The sequence below is a fragment of the Anopheles funestus genome, unplaced genomic scaffold, assembly GCF_943734845.2.
Source record: "Anopheles funestus unplaced genomic scaffold, idAnoFuneDA-416_04 scaffold_32_ctg1, whole genome shotgun sequence".
Taxonomy (NCBI): domain Eukaryota; kingdom Metazoa; phylum Arthropoda; class Insecta; order Diptera; family Culicidae; genus Anopheles; species Anopheles funestus.
In genome coordinates, this window is record NW_026045361.1 from 194471 (window position 1) to 218877 (window position 24407).

Consider the following 24407-nt stretch of genomic DNA (forward strand, 5'->3'; position numbering starts at 1 on the left):
TTAGCCAAGACACATTAGCCAAGACACCTTAGCCAAGACACCTTCGCCAAGACACCTTAGCCAAGACACCTTAGCCAAGACACTTTAGCCAAGACACATTAGCCAAGACACCTTAGCCGAGACACATTAGCCAAGACACCTTAGCCAAGACACATTAGCCAAGACACATTAGCCAAGACACCTTAGCCAAGACACCTTAGCCAAGACACCTTAGCCAAGACACCTTAGCCAAGACACTTTAGCCAAGACACATTAGCCAAGACACCTTAGCCAAGACACCTTAGCCAAGACACATTAGCCAAGACACCTTAGCCGAGACACATTAGCCAAGACACCTTAGCCAAGACACCTTAGCCAAGACACCTTAGCCAAGACACTTTAACCAAGACACATTAGCCAAGACACCTTAGCCGAGACACATTAGCCAAGACACCTTAGCCAAGACACCTTAGCCGAGACACATTAGCCAAGACACCTAAGCCAAGACACATTAGCCAAGACACCTTAGCCAAGACACATTAGCCAAAACACCTTTGCCGAGACACATTAGCCAAGACACCTTAGCCAAGACACATTAGCCAAGACACATTAGCCAAGACACCTTAGCCAAGACACCTTCGCCAAGACACCTTAGCCAAGACACCTTAGCCAAGACACTTTAGCCAAGACACATTAGCCAAGACACCTTAGCCGAGACACATTAGCCAAGACACCTTAGCCAAGACACCTTAGCCAAGACACCTTAGCCAAGACACCTAAGCCAAGACACTTTAGCCAAGACACATTAGCCAAGACACATTAGCCAAGACACCTTAGCCAAGACACCTTAGCCAAGACACATTAGCCGAGACACATTAGCCAAGACACATTAGCCAAGACACCTTAGCCAAGACACCTTAGCCAAGACACATTAGCCAAGACACCTTAGCCAAGACACATTAGCCAAGACACCTTTGCCGAGACACATTAACCAAGACACCTTAGCCAAGACACATTAGCCAAGACACATTAGCCAAGACACCTTAGCCAAGACACCTTCGCCAAGACACCTTAGCCAAGACACCTTAGCCAAGACACTTTAGCCAAGACACATTAGCCAAGACACCTTAGCCGAGACACATTAGCCAAGACACCTTAGCCAAGACACATTAGCCAAGACACATTAGCCAAGACACCTTAGCCAAGACACCTTCGCCAAGACACCTTAGCCAAGACACCTTAGCCAAGACACTTTAGCCAAGACACATTAGCCAAGACACCTTAGCCAAGACACCTTAGCCAAGACACATTAGCCAAGACACCTTAGCCGAGACACATTAGCCAAGACACCTTAGCCAAGACACCTTAGCCAAGACACCTTAGCCAAGACACCTTAGCCAAGACACTTTAACCAAGACACATTAGCCAATACACCTTAGCCAAGACACCTTAGCCGAGACACCTTAGCCGAGACACATTAGCCAAGACACCTTAGCCAAGACACCTTAGCCGAGACACATTAGCCAAGACACCTAAGCCAAGACACTTTAGCCAAGACACATTAGCCAAGACACCTTAGCCAAGACACCTTAGCCAAGACACCTTAGCCGAGACACATTAGCCAAGACACCTTAGCCAAGACACCTTAGCCAAGACACCTTAGCCAAGACACATTAGCCAAGACACCTTAGCCAAGACACCTAAGCCAAGACACTTTAGCCAAGACACATTAGCCAAGACACATTAGCCAAGACACCTTAGCCAAGACACCTTAGCCGAGACACATTAGCCAAGACACCTTAGCCAAGACACCTAAGCCAAGACACTTTAGCCAAGACACATTAGCCAAGACACATTAGCCAAGACACCTTAGCCAAGACACCTTAGCCGAGACAAATTAGCCAAGACACCTTAGCCAAGACACATTAGCCAAGACACCTAAGCCGAGACACCTTAGCCAAGACACATTAGCCAAGACACATTAGCCAAGACACCTTAGCCAAGACACCTTAGCCGAGACACATTAGCCAAGACACCTTAGCCAAGACACCTTAGCCGAGACACATTAGCCAAGACACCTTAGCCGAGACACATTAGCCAAGACACCTTAGCCAAGACACCTTAGCCAAGACACCTTAGCCAAGACACCTTAGCCAAGACACATTAGCCAAGACACTTTAGCCAAGACACATTGGCCAAGACACCTTAGCCGAGACACCTTAGCCAAGACACCTTAGCCAAGACACATTAGCCAATACACCTTAGCCAAGACACCTAAGCCAAGACACTTTATCCAAGACACATTAGCCAAGACACATTAGCCAAGACACCTTAGCCAAGACACCTTAGCCGAGACACATTAGCCAAGACACCTTAGCCAAGACACCTTAGCCGAGACACATTAGCCAAGACACCTAAGCCAAGACACTTTAGCCAAGACACATTAGCCAAGACACCTCAGCCAAGACACCTTAGCCAAGACACCTTATCCGAGACACATTAGCCAAGACACCTTAGCCAAGACATCTTAGCCAAGACACCTTAGCCAAGACACCTTAGCCAAGACACCTTAGCCAAGACACTTTAGCCAAGACACATTAGCCAAGACACCTTAGCCAAGACACCTTAGCCGAGACACCTTAGCCAAGACACCTTAGCCGAGACACCTTAGCCAAGACACCTTAGCCAAGACACATTAGCCAAGACACCTTCGCCAAGACACCTTAGCCAAGACACTTTAGCCAAGACACATTAGCCAAGACACATTAGCCAAGACACCTTAGCCAAGACACCTTAGCCGAGACACATTAGCCAAGACACCGTAGCAAAGACACCCAAGCCAAGACACTTTAGCCAAGACACATTAGCCAAGACACCTTAGCCAAGACACATTAGCCAAGACACCTTAGCCAAGACACCTTAGCCAAGACACTTAAGCCAATACACATTAGCCAAGACACATTAGCTAAGACACCTTAGCCAAGACACCTTAGCCGAGACACCTTAGCCGAGACACATTAGCCAAGACACCTTAGCCAAGACACCTTAGCCGAGACACATTAGCCAAGACACCTAAGCCAAGACACTTTAGCCACGACACATTAGCCAAGACACCTTAGCCAAGACACCTTAGCCAAGACACCTTAGCCGAGACACATTAGCCAAGACACCTTAGCCAAGACACCTTAGCCAAGACACCTTAGCCGAGACACCTTAGCCAAGACACATTAGCCAAGACACTTTAGCCAAGACACATTAGCCAAGACACCTTAGCCAAGACACCTTAGCCGAGACACCTTAGCCAAGACACCTTAGCCGAGACACCTTAGCCAAGACACCTTAGCCAAGACACATTAGCCAAGACACCTTAGCCAAGACACCTAAGCCAAGACACTTTAGCCAAGACACATTAGCCAAGACACCTTAGCCAAGACACCTTAGCCAAGACACCTTAGCCGAGACACATTAGCCAAGACACCTTAGCCAAGACACCTAAGCCAAGACACTTTAGCCAAGACACATTAGCCAAGACACATTAGCCAAGACACCTTAGCCAAGACACCTTAGCCGAGACACATTAGCCAAGACACCTTTGCCAAGACACATTAGCCAAGACACCTTAGCCAAGACACCTTAGCCAAGACACCTTAGCCAAGACACATTAGCCAAGACACCTTAGCCGAGACACATTAGCCAAGACACTTTAGCCGAGACACCTTAGCCGAGACACCTTAGCCAAGACACATTAGCCAAGACACATTAGCCAAGACACCTTAGCCGAGACACATTAGCCAAGACACATTAGCCAAGACACATTAGCCAAGACACCTTAGCCAAGACACCTTAGCCAAGACACCTTAGCCAAGACACCTTTGCCAAGACACTTTAGCCGAGACACATTAGCCAAGACACTTTAGCCAAGACACATTAGCCAAGACACCTTAGCCAAGACACCTTAGCCAAGACACATTAGCCAAGACACCTTAGCCAAGACACATTAGCCAAGACACTTAAGCCAAGACACATTAGCCAAGACACATTAGCCAAGACACCTTAGCCAAGACACCTTAGCCGAGACACATTAGCCAAGACACATTAGCCAAGACACCTTAGCCAAGACACCTTAGCCAAGACACCTTAGCCGAGATACATTAGCCAAGACACCTTAGCCAAGACACCTTAGCCAAGACACCTTAGCCAAGACACATTAGCCAAGACACTTTAGCCAAGACACATTAGCCGAGACACCTTAGCCAAGACACCTTAGCCGAGACACCTTAGCCAAGACACCTTAGCCGAGACACATTAGCCAAGACACCTTAGCCAAGACACATTAGCCAAGACACCTTAGCCAAGACACCTTAGCCAAGACACATTAGCCAAGACACATTAGCCAAGACACATTAGCCAAGACACCTTAGACAAGACACCTTAGCCGAGACACATTAGCCAAGACACCTTAGCCAAGACACATTAGCCAAGACACTTTAGCCAAGACACATTAGCCAAGACACATTAGCCAAGACACCTTAGCCAAGACACCTTAGCCGAGACACATTAGCCAAGACACCTTAGCCAAGACACATTAGCCAAGACACCTTAGCCAAGACACCTTAGCCAAGACACCTTAGCCAAGACACCTTAGCCAAGACACCTTAGCCAAGACACCTTAGCCAAGACACATTAGCCAAGACACCTTAGCCAAGACACCTTAGCCAAGACACCTTAGCCAAGACACATTAGCCAAGACACCTTAGCCGAGACACATTAGCCAAGACACATTAGCCAAGACACATTAGCCAAGACACCTTAGCCAAGACACCTTAGCCAAAACACATTAACCAAGACACATTAGCCAAGACACCTTAGCCAAGACACCTTAGCCAAGACACATTAGCCAAGACACCTCAGCCAAGACACATTAGCCGAGACACCTTAGCGAAGACACCTTAGCCAAGACACATTAGCCGAGACACCTTAGCCAAGACACCTTAGCCAAGACACTTTAGCCAAGACACATTAGCCAAGACACTTTAGTCAAGACACATTAGCCAAGACACCTTAGCCAAGACACCTTAGCCAAGACACATTAGCCAAGACACATTAGCCGAGACACATTAGCCAAGACACATTAGCCAAGACACATTAGCCAAGACAGATTAGCCAAGACACATTAGCCAAGACACCTTAGCAAAGACACATTAGCCAAGACACATTAGCCGAGACACCTTAGCCAAGACACCTTAGCCAAGACACATTAGCCAAGACACCTTAGCCAAGACACCTAAGCCAAGACACTTTAGCCAAGACACATTAGCCAAGACACCTTAGCCAAGACACCTTATCCAAGACACCTTAGCCAAGACACCTTAGCCAAGACACCTTAGCCGAGACACATTAGCCAAGACACCTTAGCCAAGACACCTAAGCGAAGACACTTTAGCCAAGACACATTAGCTAAGACACCTTAGCCAAGACACATTAGCCGAGACACATTAGCCAAGACACCTTAGCCAAGACACCTTAGCCGAGACACATTAGCCAAGACACCTTAGCCAAGACACCTAAGCGAAGACACTTTAGCCAAGACACATTAGCTAAGACACCTTAGCCAAGACACATTAGCCGAGACACATTAGCCAAGACACCTTAGCCAAGACACCTTAGCCGAGACACATTAGCCAAGACACCTTAGCCAAGACACATTAGCCAAGACACATTAGCCAAGACACATTAGCCAAGACACATTAGCCGAGACACCTTAGCCAAGACACCTTAGCCAAGACACTTTAGCCAAGACACATTAGCCAAGACACTTTAGTCAAGACACATTAGCCAAGACACCTTAGCCAAGACACCTTAGCCAAGACACATTAGCCAAGACACATTAGCCGAGACACATTAGCCAAGACACATTAGCCAAGACACATTAGCCAAGACAGATTAGCCAAGACACATTAGCCAAGACACCTTAGCAAAGACACATTAGCCAAGACACATTAGCCGAGACACCTTAGCCAAGACACCTTAGCCAAGACACATTAGCCAAGACACCTTAGCCAAGACACCTAAGCCAAGACACTTTAGCCAAGACACATTAGCCAAGACACCTTAGCCAAGACACCTTATCCAAGACACCTTAGCCAAGACACCTTAGCCAAGACACCTTAGCCGAGACACATTAGCCAAGACACCTTAGCCAAGACACCTAAGCGAAGACACTTTAGCCAAGACACATTAGCTAAGACACCTTAGCCAAGACACATTAGCCGAGACACATTAGCCAAGACACCTTAGCCAAGACACCTTAGCCGAGACACATTAGCCAAGACACCTTAGCCAAGACACATTAGCCAAGACACATTAGCCAAGACACATTAGCCGAGACACATTAGCTAAGACACCTTAGCCAAGACACCTTAGCCAAGACACATTAGCCGAGACACATTAGCCAAGACACCTTAGCCAAGACACCTTAGCCAAGACACCTTAGCCAAGACACCTTAGCCGAGACACATTAGCCAAGACACCTTAGCCAAGACACATTAGCCAAGACACCTTAGCCAAGACACATTAGCCAAGACACATTAGCCAAGACACATTAGCCGAGACACATTAGCTAAGACACCTTAGCCAAGACACCTTAGCCAAGACACATTAGCCGAGACACATTAGCCAAGACACCTTAGCCAAGACACCTTAGCCAAGACACCTTAGCCAAGACACATTAGCCGAGACACCTTAGCCAAGACACATTAGCCGAGACACATTAGCCAAGACACCTTAGCCAAGACACCTTAGCCGAGACACATTAGCCAAGACACCTTAGCCAAGACACCTAAGCCAAGACACCTTAGCCAAGACACCTTAGCCGAGACACCTTAGCCAAGACACCTTAGCCAAGACACATTAGCCAAGACACCTTAGCCAAGACACCTTAGCCAAGACACATTAGCCGAGACACATTAGCCAAGACACCTTAGCCAAGACACCTTAGCCAAGACACCTTAGCCAAGACACCTTAGCCAAGACACCTTAGCCAAGACACTTTAGCCAAGACACATTAGCCAAGACACTTTAGTCAAGACACATTAGCCAAGACACCTTAGCCAAGACACCTTAGCCAAGACACATTAGCCAAGACACATTAGCCGAGACACATTAGCCAAGACACATTAGCCAAGACACATTAGCCAAGACAGATTAGCCAAGACACATTAGCCAAGACACCTTAGCAAAGACACATTAGCCGAGACACATTAGCCAAGACACCTTAGCCAAGACACCTTAGCCGAGACACATTAGCCAAGACACCTTAGCCAAGACACCTTAGCCAAGACACATTAGCCAAGACACATTAGCCGAGACACATTAGCCAAGACACATTAGCCAAGACACATTAGCCAAGACAGATTAGCCAAGACACATTAGCCAAGACACCTTAGCAAAGACACATTAGCCAAGACACATTAGCCGAGACACCTTAGCCAAGACACCTTAGCCAAGACACATTAGCCAAGACACCTTAGCCAAGACACCTTAGCCAAGACACATTAGCCAAGACACATTAGCCAAGACACCTTAGCCAAGACACCTTAGCCGAGACACATTAGCCAAGACACCTTAGCCAAGACACATTAGCCAAGACACCTTAGCCAAGACACCTTAGCCAAGACACATTAGCCAAGACACCTTAGCCAAGACACATTAGCCAAGACACATTAGCCAAGACACCTTAGCCAAGACACCTTATCCAAGACACCTTAGCCAAGACACCTTAGCCAAGACACCTTAGCCGAGACACATTAGCCAAGACACCTTAGCCAAGACACCTAAGCGAAGACACTTTAGCCAAGACACATTAGCTAAGACACCTTAGCCAAGACACATTAGCCGAGACACATTAGCCAAGACACCTTAGCCAAGACACCTTAGCCGAGACACATTAGCCAAGACACCTTAGCCAAGACACATTAGCCGAGACACATTAGCCAAGACACCTTAGCCAAGACACCTAAGCCAAGACACCTTAGCCAAGACACCTTAGCCGAGACACCTTAGCCAAGACACCTTAGCCAAGACACATTAGCCAAGACACCTTAGCCAAGACACCTTAGCCAAGACACATTAGCCGAGACACATTAGCCAAGACACCTTAGCCAAGACACCTTAGCCAAGACACCTTAGCCAAGACACCTTAGCCAAGACACTTTAGCCAAGACACATTAGCCAAGACACTTTAGTCAAGACACCTTAGCCGAGACACATTAGCCAAGACACATTAGCCAAGACACATTAGCCAAGACACCTTAGCCAAGACACCTTAGCCAAGACACCTTAGCCAAGACACCTTTGCCAAGACACTTTAGCCGAGACACATTAGCCAAGACACTTTAGCCAAGACACATTAGCCGAGACACATTAGCCAAGACACCTTAGCCAAGACACCTTAGCCAAGACACCTTAGCCAAGACACCTTAGCCAAGACACATTAGCCAAGACACTTTAGCCAAGACACATTGGCCAAGACACCTTAGCCGAGACACCTTAGCCAAGACACCTTAGCCAAGACACATTAGCCAATACACCTTAGCCAAGACACCTAAGCCAAGACACTTTATCCAAGACACATTAGCCAAGACACATTAGCCAAGACACCTTAGCCAAGACACCTTAGCCGAGACACATTAGCCAAGACACCTTAGCCAAGACACCTTAGCCGAGACACATTAGCCAAGACACCTAAGCCAAGACACTTTAGCCAAGACACATTAGCCAAGACACCTCAGCCAAGACACCTTAGCCAAGACACCTTATCCGAGACACATTAGCCAAGACACCTTAGCCAAGACATCTTAGCCAAGACACCTTAGCCAAGACACCTTAGCCAAGACACCTTAGCCAAGACACTTTAGCCAAGACACATTAGCCAAGACACCTTAGCCAAGACACCTTAGCCGAGACACCTTAGCCAAGACACCTTAGCCGAGACACCTTAGCCAAGACACCTTAGCCAAGACACATTAGCCAAGACACCTTCGCCAAGACACCTTAGCCAAGACACTTTAGCCAAGACACATTAGCCAAGACACATTAGCCAAGACACCTTAGCCAAGACACCTTAGCCGAGACACATTAGCCAAGACACCGTAGCAAAGACACCCAAGCCAAGACACTTTAGCCAAGACACATTAGCCAAGACACCTTAGCCAAGACACCTTAGCCGAGACACATTAGCCAAGACACCTTAGCCAAGACACATTAGCCAAGACACCTTAGCCAAGACACCTTAGCCAAGACACTTAAGCCAATACACATTAGCCAAGACACATTAGCTAAGACACCTTAGCCAAGACACCTTAGCCGAGACACCTTAGCCGAGACACATTAGCCAAGACACCTTAGCCAAGACACCTTAGCCGAGACACATTAGCCAAGACACCTAAGCCAAGACACTTTAGCCACGACACATTAGCCAAGACACCTTAGCCAAGACACCTTAGCCAAGACACCTTAGCCGAGACACATTAGCCAAGACACCTTAGCCAAGACACCTTAGCCAAGACACCTTAGCCGAGACACCTTAGCCAAGACACATTAGCCAAGACACTTTAGCCAAGACACATTAGCCAAGACACCTTAGCCAAGACACCTTAGCCGAGACACCTTAGCCAAGACACCTTAGCCGAGACACCTTAGCCAAGACACCTTAGCCAAGACACATTAGCCAAGACACCTTAGCCAAGACACCTAAGCCAAGACACTTTAGCCAAGACACATTAGCCAAGACACCTTAGCCAAGACACCTTAGCCAAGACACCTTAGCCGAGACACATTAGCCAAGACACCTTAGCCAAGACACCTAAGCCAAGACACTTTAGCCAAGACACATTAGCCAAGACACATTAGCCAAGACACCTTAGCCAAGACACCTTAGCCGAGACACATTAGCCAAGACACCTTTGCCAAGACACATTAGCCAAGACACCTTAGCCAAGACACCTTAGCCAAGACACCTTAGCCAAGACACATTAGCCAAGACACCTTAGCCGAGACACATTAGCCAAGACACTTTAGCCGAGACACCTTAGCCGAGACACCTTAGCCAAGACACATTAGCCAAGACACATTAGCCAAGACACCTTAGCCGAGACACATTAGCCAAGACACATTAGCCAAGACACATTAGCCAAGACACCTTAGCCAAGACACCTTAGCCAAGACACCTTAGCCAAGACACCTTTGCCAAGACACTTTAGCCGAGACACATTAGCCAAGACACTTTAGCCAAGACACATTAGCCAAGACACCTTAGCCAAGACACCTTAGCCAAGACACATTAGCCAAGACACCTTAGCCAAGACACATTAGCCAAGACACTTAAGCCAAGACACATTAGCCAAGACACATTAGCCAAGACACCTTAGCCAAGACACCTTACCCGAGACACATTAGCCAAGACACATTAGCCAAGACACCTTAGCCAAGACACCTTAGCCAAGACACCTTAGCCGAGATACATTAGCCAAGACACCTTAGCCAAGACACCTTAGCCAAGACACCTTAGCCAAGACACATTAGCCAAGACACTTTAGCCAAGACACATTAGCCGAGACACCTTAGCCAAGACACCTTAGCCGAGACACCTTAGCCAAGACACCTTAGCCGAGACACATTAGCCAAGACACCTTAGCCAAGACACATTAGCCAAGACACCTTAGCCAAGACACCTTAGCCAAGACACATTAGCCAAGACACATTAGCCAAGACACATTAGCCAAGACACCTTAGCCAAGACACCTTAGCCGAGACACATTAGCCAAGACACCTTAGCCAAGACACATTAGCCAAGACACTTTAGCCAAGACACATTAGCCAAGACACATTAGCCAAGACACCTTAGCCAAGACACCTTAGCCGAGACACATTAGCCAAGACACCTTAGCCAAGACACATTAGCCAAGACACCTTAGCCAAGACACCTTAGCCAAGACACCTTAGCCAAGACACCTTAGCCAAGACACCTTAGCCAAGACACCTTAGCCAAGACACATTAGCCAAGACACCTTAGCCAAGACACCTTAGCCAAGACACCTTAGCCAAGACACATTAGCCAAGACACCTTAGCCGAGACACATTAGCCAAGACACATTAGCCAAGACACATTAGCCAAGACACCTTAGCCAAGACACCTTAGCCAAAACACATTAACCAAGACACATTAGCCAAGACACCTTAGCCAAGACACCTTAGCCAAGACACATTAGCCAAGACACCTCAGCCAAGACACATTAGCCGAGACACCTTAGCCAAGACACCTTAGCCAAGACACATTAGCCGAGACACCTTAGCCAAGACACCTTAGCCAAGACACTTTAGCCAAGACACATTAGCCAAGACACTTTAGTCAAGACACATTAGCCAAGACACCTTAGCCAAGACACCTTAGCCAAGACACATTAGCCAAGACACATTAGCCGAGACACATTAGCCAAGACACATTAGCCAAGACACATTAGCCAAGACAGATTAGCCAAGACACATTAGCCAAGACACCTTAGCAAAGACACATTAGCCAAGACACATTAGCCGAGACACCTTAGCCAAGACACCTTAGCCAAGACACATTAGCCAAGACACCTTAGCCAAGACACCTAAGCCAAGACACTTTAGCCAAGACACATTAGCCAAGACACCTTAGCCAAGACACCTTATCCAAGACACCTTAGCCAAGACACCTTAGCCAAGACACCTTAGCCGAGACACATTAGCCAAGACACCTTAGCCAAGACACCTAAGCGAAGACACTTTAGCCAAGACACATTAGCTAAGACACCTTAGCCAAGACACATTAGCCGAGACACATTAGCCAAGACACCTTAGCCAAGACACCTTAGCCGAGACACATTAGCCAAGACACCTTAGCCAAGACACATTAGCCAAGACACATTAGCCAAGACACATTAGCCGAGACACATTAGCTAAGACACCTTAGCCAAGACACATTAGCCAAGACACCTTAGCCAAGACACCTTAGCCAAGACACATTAGCCGAGACACATTAGCCAAGACACCTTAGCCAAGACACCTTAGCCAAGACACCTTAGCCAAGACACCTTAGCCAAGACACATTAGCCGAGACACATTAGCCAAGACACCTTAGCCAAGACACTTTAGCCAAGACACATTAGCCGAGACACATTAGCCAAGACACCTTAGCCAAGACACCTTAGCCAAGACACCTTAGCCAAGACACCTTAGCCAAGACACCTTAGCCAAGACACATTAGCCAAGACACCTTAGCCAAGACACTTTAGCCAAGACACATTAGCCGAGACACATTAGCCAAGACACCTTAGCCAAGACACCTTAGCCAAGACACCTTAGCCAAGACACCTTAGCCAAGACACCTTAGCCAAGACACCTTAGCCAAGACACATTAGCCAAGACACCTTAGCCAAGACACTTTAGCCAAGACACATTAGCCGAGACACATTAGCCAAGACACATTAGCCGAGACACATTAGCCAAGACACCTTAGCCAAGACACATTAGCCAAGACACATTAGCCAAGACACTTTAGTCAAGACACATTAGCCAAGACACCTTAGCCAAGACACCTTAGCCAAGACACATTAGCCAAGACACATTAGCCGAGACACATTAGCCAAGACACATTAGCCAAGACACATTAGCCAAGACAGATTAGCCAAGACACATTAGCCAAGACACCTTAGCAAAGACACATTAGCCAAGACACATTAGCCGAGACACCTTAGCCAAGACACCTTAGCCAAGACACATTAGCCAAGACACCTTAGCCAAGACACCTAAGCCAAGACACTTTAGCCAAGACACATTAGCCAAGACACATTAGCCGAGACACCTTAGCCAAGACACATTAGCCGAGACACATTAGCCAAGACACCTTAGCCAAGACACCTTAGCCGAGACACATTAGCCAAGACACCTTAGCCAAGACACCTAAGCCAAGACACCTTAGCCAAGACACCTTAGCCGAGGACACCTTAGCCAAGACACCTTAGCCAAGACACATTAGCCAAGACACCTTAGCCAAGACACCTTAGCCAAGACACATTAGCCGAGACACATTAGCCAAGACACCTTAGCCAAGACACCTTAGCCAAGACACCTTAGCCAAGACACCTTAGCCAAGACACCTTAGCCAAGACACTTTAGCCAAGACACATTAGCCAAGACACTTTAGTCAAGACACATTAGCCAAGACACCTTAGCCAAGACACCTTAGCCAAGACACATTAGCCAAGACACATTAGCCGAGACACATTAGCCAAGACACATTAGCCAAGACACATTAGCCAAGACAGATTAGCCAAGACACATTAGCCAAGACACCTTAGCAAAGACACATTAGCCGAGACACATTAGCCAAGACACCTTAGCCAAGACACCTTAGCCGAGACACATTAGCCAAGACACCTTAGCCAAGACACCTTAGCCAAGACACATTAGCCAAGACACATTAGCCGAGACACATTAGCCAAGACACATTAGCCAAGACACATTAGCCAAGACAGATTAGCCAAGACACATTAGCCAAGACACCTTAGCAAAGACACATTAGCCAAGACACATTAGCCGAGACACCTTAGCCAAGACACCTTAGCCAAGACACATTAGCCAAGACACCTTAGCCAAGACACCTTAGCCAAGACACATTAGCCAAGACACATTAGCCAAGACACCTTAGCCAAGACACCTTAGCCGAGACACATTAGCCAAGACACCTTAGCCAAGACACATTAGCCAAGACACCTTAGCCAAGACACCTTAGCCAAGACACATTAGCCAAGACACCTTAGCCAAGACACATTAGCCAAGGACACATTAGCCAAGACACCTTAGCCAAGACACCTTATCCAAGACACCTTAGCCAAGACACCTTAGCCAAGACACCTTAGCCGAGACACATTAGCCAAGACACCTTAGCCAAGACACCTAAGCGAAGACACTTTAGCCAAGACACATTAGCTAAGACACCTTAGCCAAGACACATTAGCCGAGACACATTAGCCAAGACACCTTAGCCAAGACACCTTAGCCGAGACACATTAGCCAAGACACCTTAGCCAAGACACATTAGCCGAGACACATTAGCCAAGACACCTTAGCCAAGACACCTAAGCCAAGACACCTTAGCCAAGACACCTTAGCCGAGACACCTTAGCCAAGACACCTTAGCCAAGACACATTAGCCAAGACACCTTAGCCAAGACACCTTAGCCAAGACACATTAGCCGAGACACATTAGCCAAGACACCTTAGCCAAGACACCTTAGCCAAGACACCTTAGCCAAGACACCTTAGCCAAGACACCTTAGCCAAGACACTTTAGCCAAGACACATTAGCCAAGACACTTTAGTCAAGACACATTAGCCAAGACACCTTAGCCAAGACACCTTAGCCAAGACACATTAGCCAAGACACATTAGCCGAGACACATTAGCCAAGACACATTAGCCAAGACACATTAGCCAAGACAGATTAGCCAAGACACATTAGCCAAGACACCTTAGCAAAGACACATTAGCCGAGACACATTAGCCAAGACACCTTAGCCAAGACACCTTAGCCGAGACACATTAGCCAAGACACCTTAGCCAAGACACCTTAGCCAAGACACATTAGCCAAGACACATTAGCCGAGACACATTAGCCAAGACACCTTAGCCAAGACACATTAGCCAAGACACCTTAGCCAAGACACCTTAGCCAAGACACATTAGCCAAGACACATTAGCCAAGACACATTAGCCAAGACACCTTAGCCAAGACACCTTAGCCGAGACACATTAGCCAAGACACCTTAGCCAAGACACATTAGCCAAGACACTTTAGCCAAGACACATTAGCCAAGACACATTAGCCAAGACACCTTAGCCAGGACACCTTAGCCGAGACACATTAGCCAAGACACCTTAGCCAAGACACATTAGCCAAGACACCTTAGCCAAGACACCTTAGCCAAGACACCTTAGCCAAGACACCTTAGCCAAGACACCTTAGCCAAGACACCTTAGCCAAGACACATTAGCCAAGACACCTTAGCCAAGACACCTTAGCCAAGACACCTTAGCCAAGACACATTAGCCAAGACACCTTAGCCGAGACACATTAGCCAAGACACATTAGCCAAGACACATTAGCCAAGACACCTTAGCCAAGACACCTTAGCCAAAACACATTAACCAAGACACATTAGCCAAGACACCTTAGCCAAGACACCTTAGCCAAGACACATTAGCCAAGACACCTCAGCCAAGACACATTAGCCGAGACACCTTAGCCAAGACACCTTAGCCAAGACACATTAGCCGAGACACCTTAGCCAAGACACCTTAGCCAAGACACTTTAGCCAAGACACATTAGCCAAGACACTTTAGTCAAGACACATTAGCCAAGACACCTTAGCCAAGACACCTTAGCCAAGACACATTAGCCAAGACACATTAGCCGAGACACATTAGCCAAGACACATTAGCCAAGACACATTAGCCAAGACAGATTAGCCAAGACACATTAGCCAAGACACCTTAGCAAAGACACATTAGCCAAGACACATTAGCCGAGACACCTTAGCCAAGACACCTTAGCCAAGACACATTAGCCAAGACACCTTAGCCAAGACACCTAAGCCAAGACACTTTAGCCAAGACACATTAGCCAAGACACCTTAGCCAAGACACCTTATCCAAGACACCTTAGCCAAGACACCTTAGCCAAGACACCTTAGCCGAGACACATTAGCCAAGACACCTTAGCCAAGACACCTAAGCGAAGACACTTTAGCCAAGACACATTAGCTAAGACACCTTAGCCAAGACACATTAGCCGAGACACATTAGCCAAGACACCTTAGCCAAGACACCTTAGCCGAGACACATTAGCCAAGACACCTTAGCCAAGACACATTAGCCAAGACACATTAGCCAAGACACATTAGCCGAGACACATTAGCTAAGACACCTTAGCCAAGACACATTAGCCAAGACACCTTAGCCAAGACACCTTAGCCAAGACACATTAGCCGAGACACATTAGCCAAGACACCTTAGCCAAGACACCTTAGCCAAGACACCTTAGCCAAGACACATTAGCCGAGACACCTTAGCCAAGACACATTAGCCGAGACACATTAGCCAAGACACCTTAGCCAAGACACCTTAGCCGAGACACATTAGCCAAGACACCTTAGCCAAGACACCTAAGCCAAGACACCTTAGCCAAGACACCTTAGCCGAGACACCTTAGCCAAGACACCTTAGCCAAGACACATTAGCCAAGACACCTTAGCCAAGACACCTTAGCCAAGACACATTAGCCGAGACACATTAGCCAAGACACCTTAGCCAAGACACCTTAGCCAAGACACCTTAGCCAAGACACCTTAGCCAAGACACCTTAGCCAAGACACTTTAGCCAAGACACATTAGCCAAGACACTTTAGTCAAGACACATTAGCCAAGACACCTTAGCCAAGACACCTTAGCCAAGACACATTAGCCAAGACACATTAGCCGAGACACATTAGCCAAGACACATTAGCCAAGACACATTAGCCAAGACAGATTAGCCAAGACACATTAGCCAAGACACCTTAGCAAAGACACATTAGCCGAGACACATTAGCCAAGACACCTTAGCCAAGACACCTTAGCCGAGACACATTAGCCAAGACACCTTAGCCAAGACACCTTAGCCAAGACACATTAGCCAAGACACATTAGCCGAGACACATTAGCCAAGACACATTAGCCAAGACACATTAGCCAAGACAGATTAGCCAAGACACATTAGCCAAGACACCTTAGCAAAGACACATTAGCCAAGACACATTAGCCGAGACACCTTAGCCAAGACACCTTAGCCAAGACACATTAGCCAAGACACCTTAGCCAAGACACCTAAGCCAAGACACTTTAGCCAAGACACATTAGCCAAGACACCTTAGCCAAGACACCTTATCCAAGACACCTTAGCCAAGACACCTTAGCCAAGACACCTTAGCCGAGACACATTAGCCAAGACACCTTAGCCAAGACACCTAAGCGAAGACACTTTAGCCAAGACACATTAGCTAAGACACCTTAGCCAAGACACATTAGCCGAGACACATTAGCCAAGACACCTTAGCCAAGACACCTTAGCCAAGACACATTAGCCAAGACACCTTAGCCAAGACACATTAGCCAAGACACATTAGCCAAGACACATTAGCCGAGACACATTAGCTAAGACACCTTAGCCAAGACACATTAGCCAAGACACCTTAGCCAAGACACCTTAGCCAAGACACATTAGCCGAGACACATTAGCCAAGACACCTTAGCCAAGACACCTTAGCCAAGACACCTTAGCCAAGACACATTAGCCGAGACACCTTAGCCAAGACACCTTAGCCAAGACACCTTAGCCAAGACACATTAGCCAAGACACCTTAGCCAAGACACCTTAGCCAAGACACATTAGCCGAGACACCTTAGCCAAGACACCTTAGCCAAGACACATTAGCCAAGACACCTTAGCCAAGACACCTTAGCCGAGACACCTTAGCCAAGACACCTTAGCCAAGACACATTAGCCAAGACACCTCAGCCAAGACACATTAGCCGAGACACCTTAGCCAAGACACCTTAGCCAAGACACCTTAGCCAAGACACCTTAGCCAAGACACCTTAGCCAAGACACCTTAGCCAAGACACCTTAGCCAAGACACATTAGCCAAGACACCTAAGCCAAGACACATTAGCCGAGACACCTTAGCCAAGACACCTTAGCCAAGACACCTTAGCCAAGACACCTTAGCCAAGACACCTTAGCCAAGACACCTTAGCCAAGACACCTTAGCCAAGACACCTTAGCCGAGACACCTTAGCCAAGACACCTTAGCCAAGACACATTAGCCAAGACACCTTAGCCAAGACACCTTAGCCAAGACACATTAGCCAAGACACATAAGCCAAGACACATTAGCCAAGACACCTTAGCCAAGACACCTTAGCCGAGACACATTAGCCAAGACACCTTAGCCAAGACACCTAAGCCAAGACACTTTAGCCAAGACACATTAGCCAAGACACATTAGCCAAGACACCTTAGCCAAGACACCTTAGCCGAGACACATTAGCCAAGACACCTTAGCCAAGACACATTAGCCAAGACACCTTAGCCAAGACACCTTAGCCAAGACACCTTAGCCAAGACACCTTAGCCAAGACACCTTAGCCAAGACACTTTAGCCGAGACACATTAGCCAAGACACCTTAGCCAAGACACATTAGCCAAGACACATTAGCCAAGACACCTTAGCCGAGACACATCAGCCAAGACACATTAGCCAAGACACATTAGCCAAGACACCTTAGCCAAGACACCTTAGCCAAAACACATTAGCCAAGACACATTAGCCAAGACACCTTAGCCAAGACACATTAGCCGAGACACATTAGCCAAGACACCTTAGCCAAGACACCTTAGCCAAGACACATTAGCCGAGACACATTAGCCAAGACACCTTAGCCAAGACACCTTAGCCAAGACACCTTAGCCAAGACACCTTAGCCAAGACACCTTAGCCAAGACACTTTAGCCGAGACACATTAGCCAAGACACCTTAGTCAAGACACATTAGCCAAGACACCTTAGCCAAGACACCTTAGCCAAGACACATTAGCCAAGACACATTAGCCGAGACACATTAGCCAAGACACCTTAGCCAAGACACCTTAGCCAAGACACATTAGCCGAGACACCTTAGCCAAGACACCTTAGCCAAGACACCTAAGCCGAGACACATTAGCCAAGACACCTTAGCCAAGACACTTTAGGCAAGACACATTAGCCAAGCCACTTTAGCCAAGACACATTAGCCGAGACACATTAGCCAAGACACCTTAGCCAAGACACCTTAGCCAAGACACCTTAGCCAAGACACATTAGCCGAGACACCTTAGCCAAGACACATTAGCCAAGACACCTTAGCCGAGACACATTAGCCAAGACACCTTAGCCAAGACACCTTAGCCAAGACACCTTAGCCAAGACACTTTAGCCGAGACACATTAGCCAAGACACCTTAGCCAAGACACCTTAGTCAAGACACATTAGCCAAGACACCTTAGAAAAAACACATTAGCCAAGACACCTTAGCTAAGACACCTTAGCCAAGACACATTAGCCGAGACACCTTAGCCAAGACACCTTAGCCAAGACACCTTAGCCGAGACACATTAGCCGAGACACCTTAGCCAAGACACTTTAGCCAAGACACATTAGCCAAGACACCTTAGCCAAGACACCTTATCCAAGACACCTTAGCCAAGACACCTTAGCCAAGACACCTTAGCCGAGACACATTAGCCCAGACACCTTAGCCAAGACACTTTAGCCAAGACACATTAGCCGAGACACATTAGCCAAGACACCTTAGCCAAGACACCTTAGCCAAGACACCTTAGCCAAGACACCTTAGCCAAGACACTTTAGCCAAGACACATTAGCCAAGACACCTTAGCCAAGACACCTTAGCCGAGACACCTTAGCCAAGACACCTTAGCCAAGACACCTTAGCCAAGACACATTAGCCAAGACACATTAGCCAAGACACATTAGCCGAGACACATTAGCCGAGACACCTTAGCCAAGACACCTTAGCCAAGACACCTTAGCCGAGACACATTAGCCAAGACACCTTAGCCAAGACACTTTAGCCAAGACACATTAGCCGAGACACATTAGCCAAGACACCTTAGCCAAGACACCTTAGCCAAGACACCTTAGCCAAGACACCTTAGCCAAGACACTTTAGCCAAGACACATTAGCCAAGACACATTAGCCAAGACACCTTAGCCGAGACACATTAGCCAAGACACCTTAGCCAAGACACCTTAGCCAAGACACATTAGCCAAGACACATTAGCCAAGACACATTAGCCGAGACACATTAGCCAAGACACCTTAGCCAAGACACATTAGCCAAGACACCTTAGCCAAGACACCTTAGCCAAGACACATTAGCCGAGACACATTAGCCAAGACACCTTAGCCAAGACACCTTAGCCAAGACACCTTAGCCAAGACACCTTAGCCAAGACACCTTAGCCGAGACACCTTAGCCAAGACACCTTAGCCAAGACACATTAGCCAAGACACCTTAGCCAAGACACCTTAGCCAAGACACCTTAGCCAAGACACCTTAGCCAAGACACTTTAGCCAAGACACCTTAGCCAAGACACCTTAGCCAAGACACATTAGCCAAGACACCTTAGCCGAGACACATTAGCCAAGACACCTTAGCCGAGACACCTTAGCCAAGACACATTAGCCAAGACACCTTAGCCAAGACACCTTAGCCAAGACACATTAGCCGAGACACCTTAGCCGAGACACATTAGCCAAGACACCTTAGCCAAGACACCTTAGCCGAGACACATTAGCCAAGACACCTAAGTCAAGACACTTTAGCCAAGACACCTTAGCCAAGACACCTTAGCCAAGACACCTTAGCCAAGACACATTAGCCAAGACACATTAGCCAAGACACCTTAGCCAAGACACCTTAGCCAAGACACATTAGCCGAGACACATTAGCCAAGACACCTTAGCCAAGACACCTTAGCCAAGACACCTTAGCCAAGACACCTTAGCCAAGACACATTAGCCAAGACACCTTAGCCAAGACACCTTAGCCAAGACACCTTAGCCGAGACACATTAGCCAAGACACCATAGCCAAGACACATTAGCCAAGACACCTTAGCCAAGACACATTAGCCAAGACACCTTAGCCAAGACACCTTAGCCAAGACGCCTTAGCCAAGACACCTTAGCCAAGACACATTAGCCAAGACACCTTAGCCAAGACACCTTAGCCAAGACACCTTAGCCAAGACACATTAACCAAGACACATTAGCCAAGACACATTAGCCAAGACACCTTAGCCAAGACACCTTAGCCAAGACACCTTAGCCAAGACACATTAGCCAAGACACATTAGCCAAGACACCTTAGCCAAGACACCTTAGCCAAGACACATTAGCCAAGACACATTAGCCGAGACACCTTAGCCAAGACACCTTAGCCAAGACACCTTAGCCAAGACACCTTAGCCAAGACACATTAGCCTAGACACCTTAGCCAAGACACCTTAGCCAAGACGCCTTAGCCAAGACACCTTAGCCAAGACACTTTAGCCAAGACACATTAGCCAAGACACCTTAGCCTAGACACCTTAGCCGAGACACATTAGCCAAGACACCTTAGCCAAGGCACATTAGCCAAGACACCTTAGCCAAGACACCTTAGCCAAGACACCTTAGCCAAGACACCTTAGCCAAGACACCTTAGCCAAGACACCTTAGCCAAGACACCTTAGCCAAGACACCTTAGCCGAGGCACATTAGCCAAGAAACCTTAGCCAAGACTCTTTAGCCAAGACACATTAGCCAAGACACCTTAGCCAAGACACCTTAGCCGAGACACATTAGCCAAGACACCTTAGCCAAGACACCTTAGCCAAGACACATTAGCCAAGACACCTTAGCCGAGACACATTAGCCAAGACACATTAGCCAAGACACCTTAGCCAAGACACCTTAGCCAAGACACATTAGCCAAGACACATTAGCCAAGACACCTTAGCCGAGACACATTAGCCAAGACACATTAGCCAAGACACCTTAGCCGAGACACCTTAGCCAAGACACCTTAGCCAAGACACCTTAGCCAAGACACCTTAGCCAAGACACTTTAGCCGAGACACATTAGCCAAGACACCTTAGCCAAGACACCTTAGCCAAGACACATTAGCCAAGACACATTAGCCAAGACACCTTAGCCAAGACACCTTAGCCAAGACACTTTAGCCGAGACACCTTAGCCAAGACACCTTAGCCAAGACACATTAGCGAAGACACCTTAGCCAAGACACCTTAGCCGAGACACATTATCCAAGACACATTAGCCAAGACACATTAGCCAAGACACTTTAGCCAAGACACATTAGCCAAGACACCTTAGCCGAGACACATTAGCCAAGACACCTTAGCCAAGACACCTTAGCCAAGACACCTTAGCCAAGACACTTTAGCCGAGACACATTAGCCAAGACACCTTAGCCAAGACACCTTAGCCAAGACACATTAGCCAAGACACATTAGCCAAGACACCTTAGCCAAGACACCTTATCCAAGACACCTTAGCCAAGACACCTTAGCCAAGACACATTAGCCAAGACACATTAGCCGAGACACATTAGCCAAGACACCTTAGCCAAGACACCTTAGCCAAGACACATTAGCCGAGACACCTTAGCCAAGACACCTTAGCCGAGACACCTAAGCCGAGACACATTAGCCAAGACACCTTAGCCAAGACACTTTAGGCAAGACACATTAGCCAAGCCACTTTAGCCAAGACACATTAGCCGAGACACATTAGCCAAGACACCTTAGCCAAGACACCTTAGCCAAGACACCTTAGCCAAGACACATTAGCCGAGACACCTTAGCCAAGACACATTAGCCAAGACACCTTAGCCGAGACACATTAGCCAAGACACCTTAGCCAAGACACCTTAGCCAAGACACCTTAGCCAAGACACTTTAGCCGAGACACATTAGCCAAGACACCTTAGCCAAGACACCTTAGTCAAGACACATTAGCCAAGACACCTTAGAAAAAACACATTAGCCAAGACACCTTAGCTAAGACACCTTAGCCAAGACACATTAGCCGAGACACCTTAGCCAAGACACCTTAGCCAAGACACCTTAGCCAAGACACCTTAGCCAAGACACCTTAGCCAAGACACTTTAGCCAAGACACCTTAGCCAAGACACTTTAGTCAAGACACATTAGCCAAGACACCTTAGCCAAGACACCTTAGCCAAGACACATTAGCCAAGACACATTAGCCAAGACACATTAGCCAAGACACCTTAGCCAAGACACCTTAGCCAAGACACATTAGCCGAGACACATTAGCCAAGACACCTTAGCCAAGACACCTTAGCCAAGACACCTTAGCCAAGACACATTAGCCGAGACACCTTAGCCAAGACACCTTAGCCGAGACACATCAGCCAAGACACATTAGCCAAGACACATTAGCCAAGACACCTTAGCCAAGACACCTTAGCCAAAACACATTAGCCAAGACACATTAGCCAAGACACCTTAGCCAAGACACATTAGCCGAGACACATTAGCCAAGACACCTTAGCCAAGACACCTTAGCCAAGACACATTAGCCGAGACACATTAGCCAAGACACCTTAGCCAAGACACCTTAGCCAAGACACATTAGCCGAGACACCTTAGCCAAGACACATTAGCCAAGACACCTTAGCCGAGACACATTAGCCAAGACACCTTAGCCAAGACACCTTAGCCAAGACACCTTAGCCAAGACACTTTAGCCGAGACACATTAGCCAAGACACCTTAGCCAAGACACCTTAGTCAAGACACATTAGCCAAGACACCTTAGAAAAAACACATTAGCCAAGACACCTTAGCTAAGACACCTTAGCCAAGACACATTAGCCGAGACACCTTAGCCAAGACACCTTAGCCAAGACACCTTAGCCGAGACACATTAGCCGAGACACCTTAGCCAAGACACTTTAGCCAAGACACATTAGCCAAGACACCTTAGCCAAGACACCTTATCCAAGACACCTTAGCCAAGACACCTTAGCCAAGACACCTTAGCCGAGACACATTAGCCCAGACACCTTAGCCAAGACACTTTAGCCAAGACACATTAGCCGAGACACATTAGCCAAGACACCTTAGCCAAGACACCTTAGCCAAGACACCTTAGCCAAGACACCTTAGCCAAGACACTTTAGCCAAGACACATTAGCCAAGACACCTTAGCCAAGACACCTTAGCCGAGACACCTTAGCCAAGACACCTTAGCCAAGACACCTTAGCCAAGACACATTAGCCAAGACACATTAGCCAAGACACATTAGCCGAGACACATTAGCCGAGACACCTTAGCCAAGACACCTTAGCCAAGACACCTTAGCCGAGACACATTAGCCAAGACACCTTAGCCAAGACACTTTAGCCAAGACACATTAGCCGAGACACATTAGCCAAGACACCTTAGCCAAGACACCTTAGCCAAGACACCTTAGCCAAGACACCTTAGCCAAGACACTTTAGCCAAGACACATTAGCCAAGACACATTAGCCAAGACACCTTAGCCGAGACACATTAGCCAAGACACCTTAGCCAAGACACCTTAGCCAAGACACATTAGCCAAGACACATTAGCCAAGACACATTAGCCGAGACACATTAGCCAAGACACCTTAGCCAAGACACATTAGCCAAGACACCTTAGCCAAGACACCTTAGCCAAGACACATTA

The 24407-nt window shown here is 47.5% G+C and overlaps 1 long non-coding RNA gene across 1 annotated transcript in view; it reads right to left on the reverse strand.

Moving 5' to 3' along the window:
- Nucleotides 1-24407, reverse strand: part of LOC125774574 (uncharacterized) — a 122213-nt gene that overhangs the window by 12774 nt on the left and 85032 nt on the right. Inside the window, exons 7-9 of the long non-coding RNA XR_007421058.1 lie at nucleotides 23928-24375; nucleotides 20904-20959; nucleotides 17642-18439 (exon numbers count right to left, since the gene is read on the reverse strand). This is a non-coding gene — a long non-coding RNA (uncharacterized LOC125774574). The remainder of the gene's footprint in view (nucleotides 1-17641; nucleotides 18440-20903; nucleotides 20960-23927; nucleotides 24376-24407) is intronic.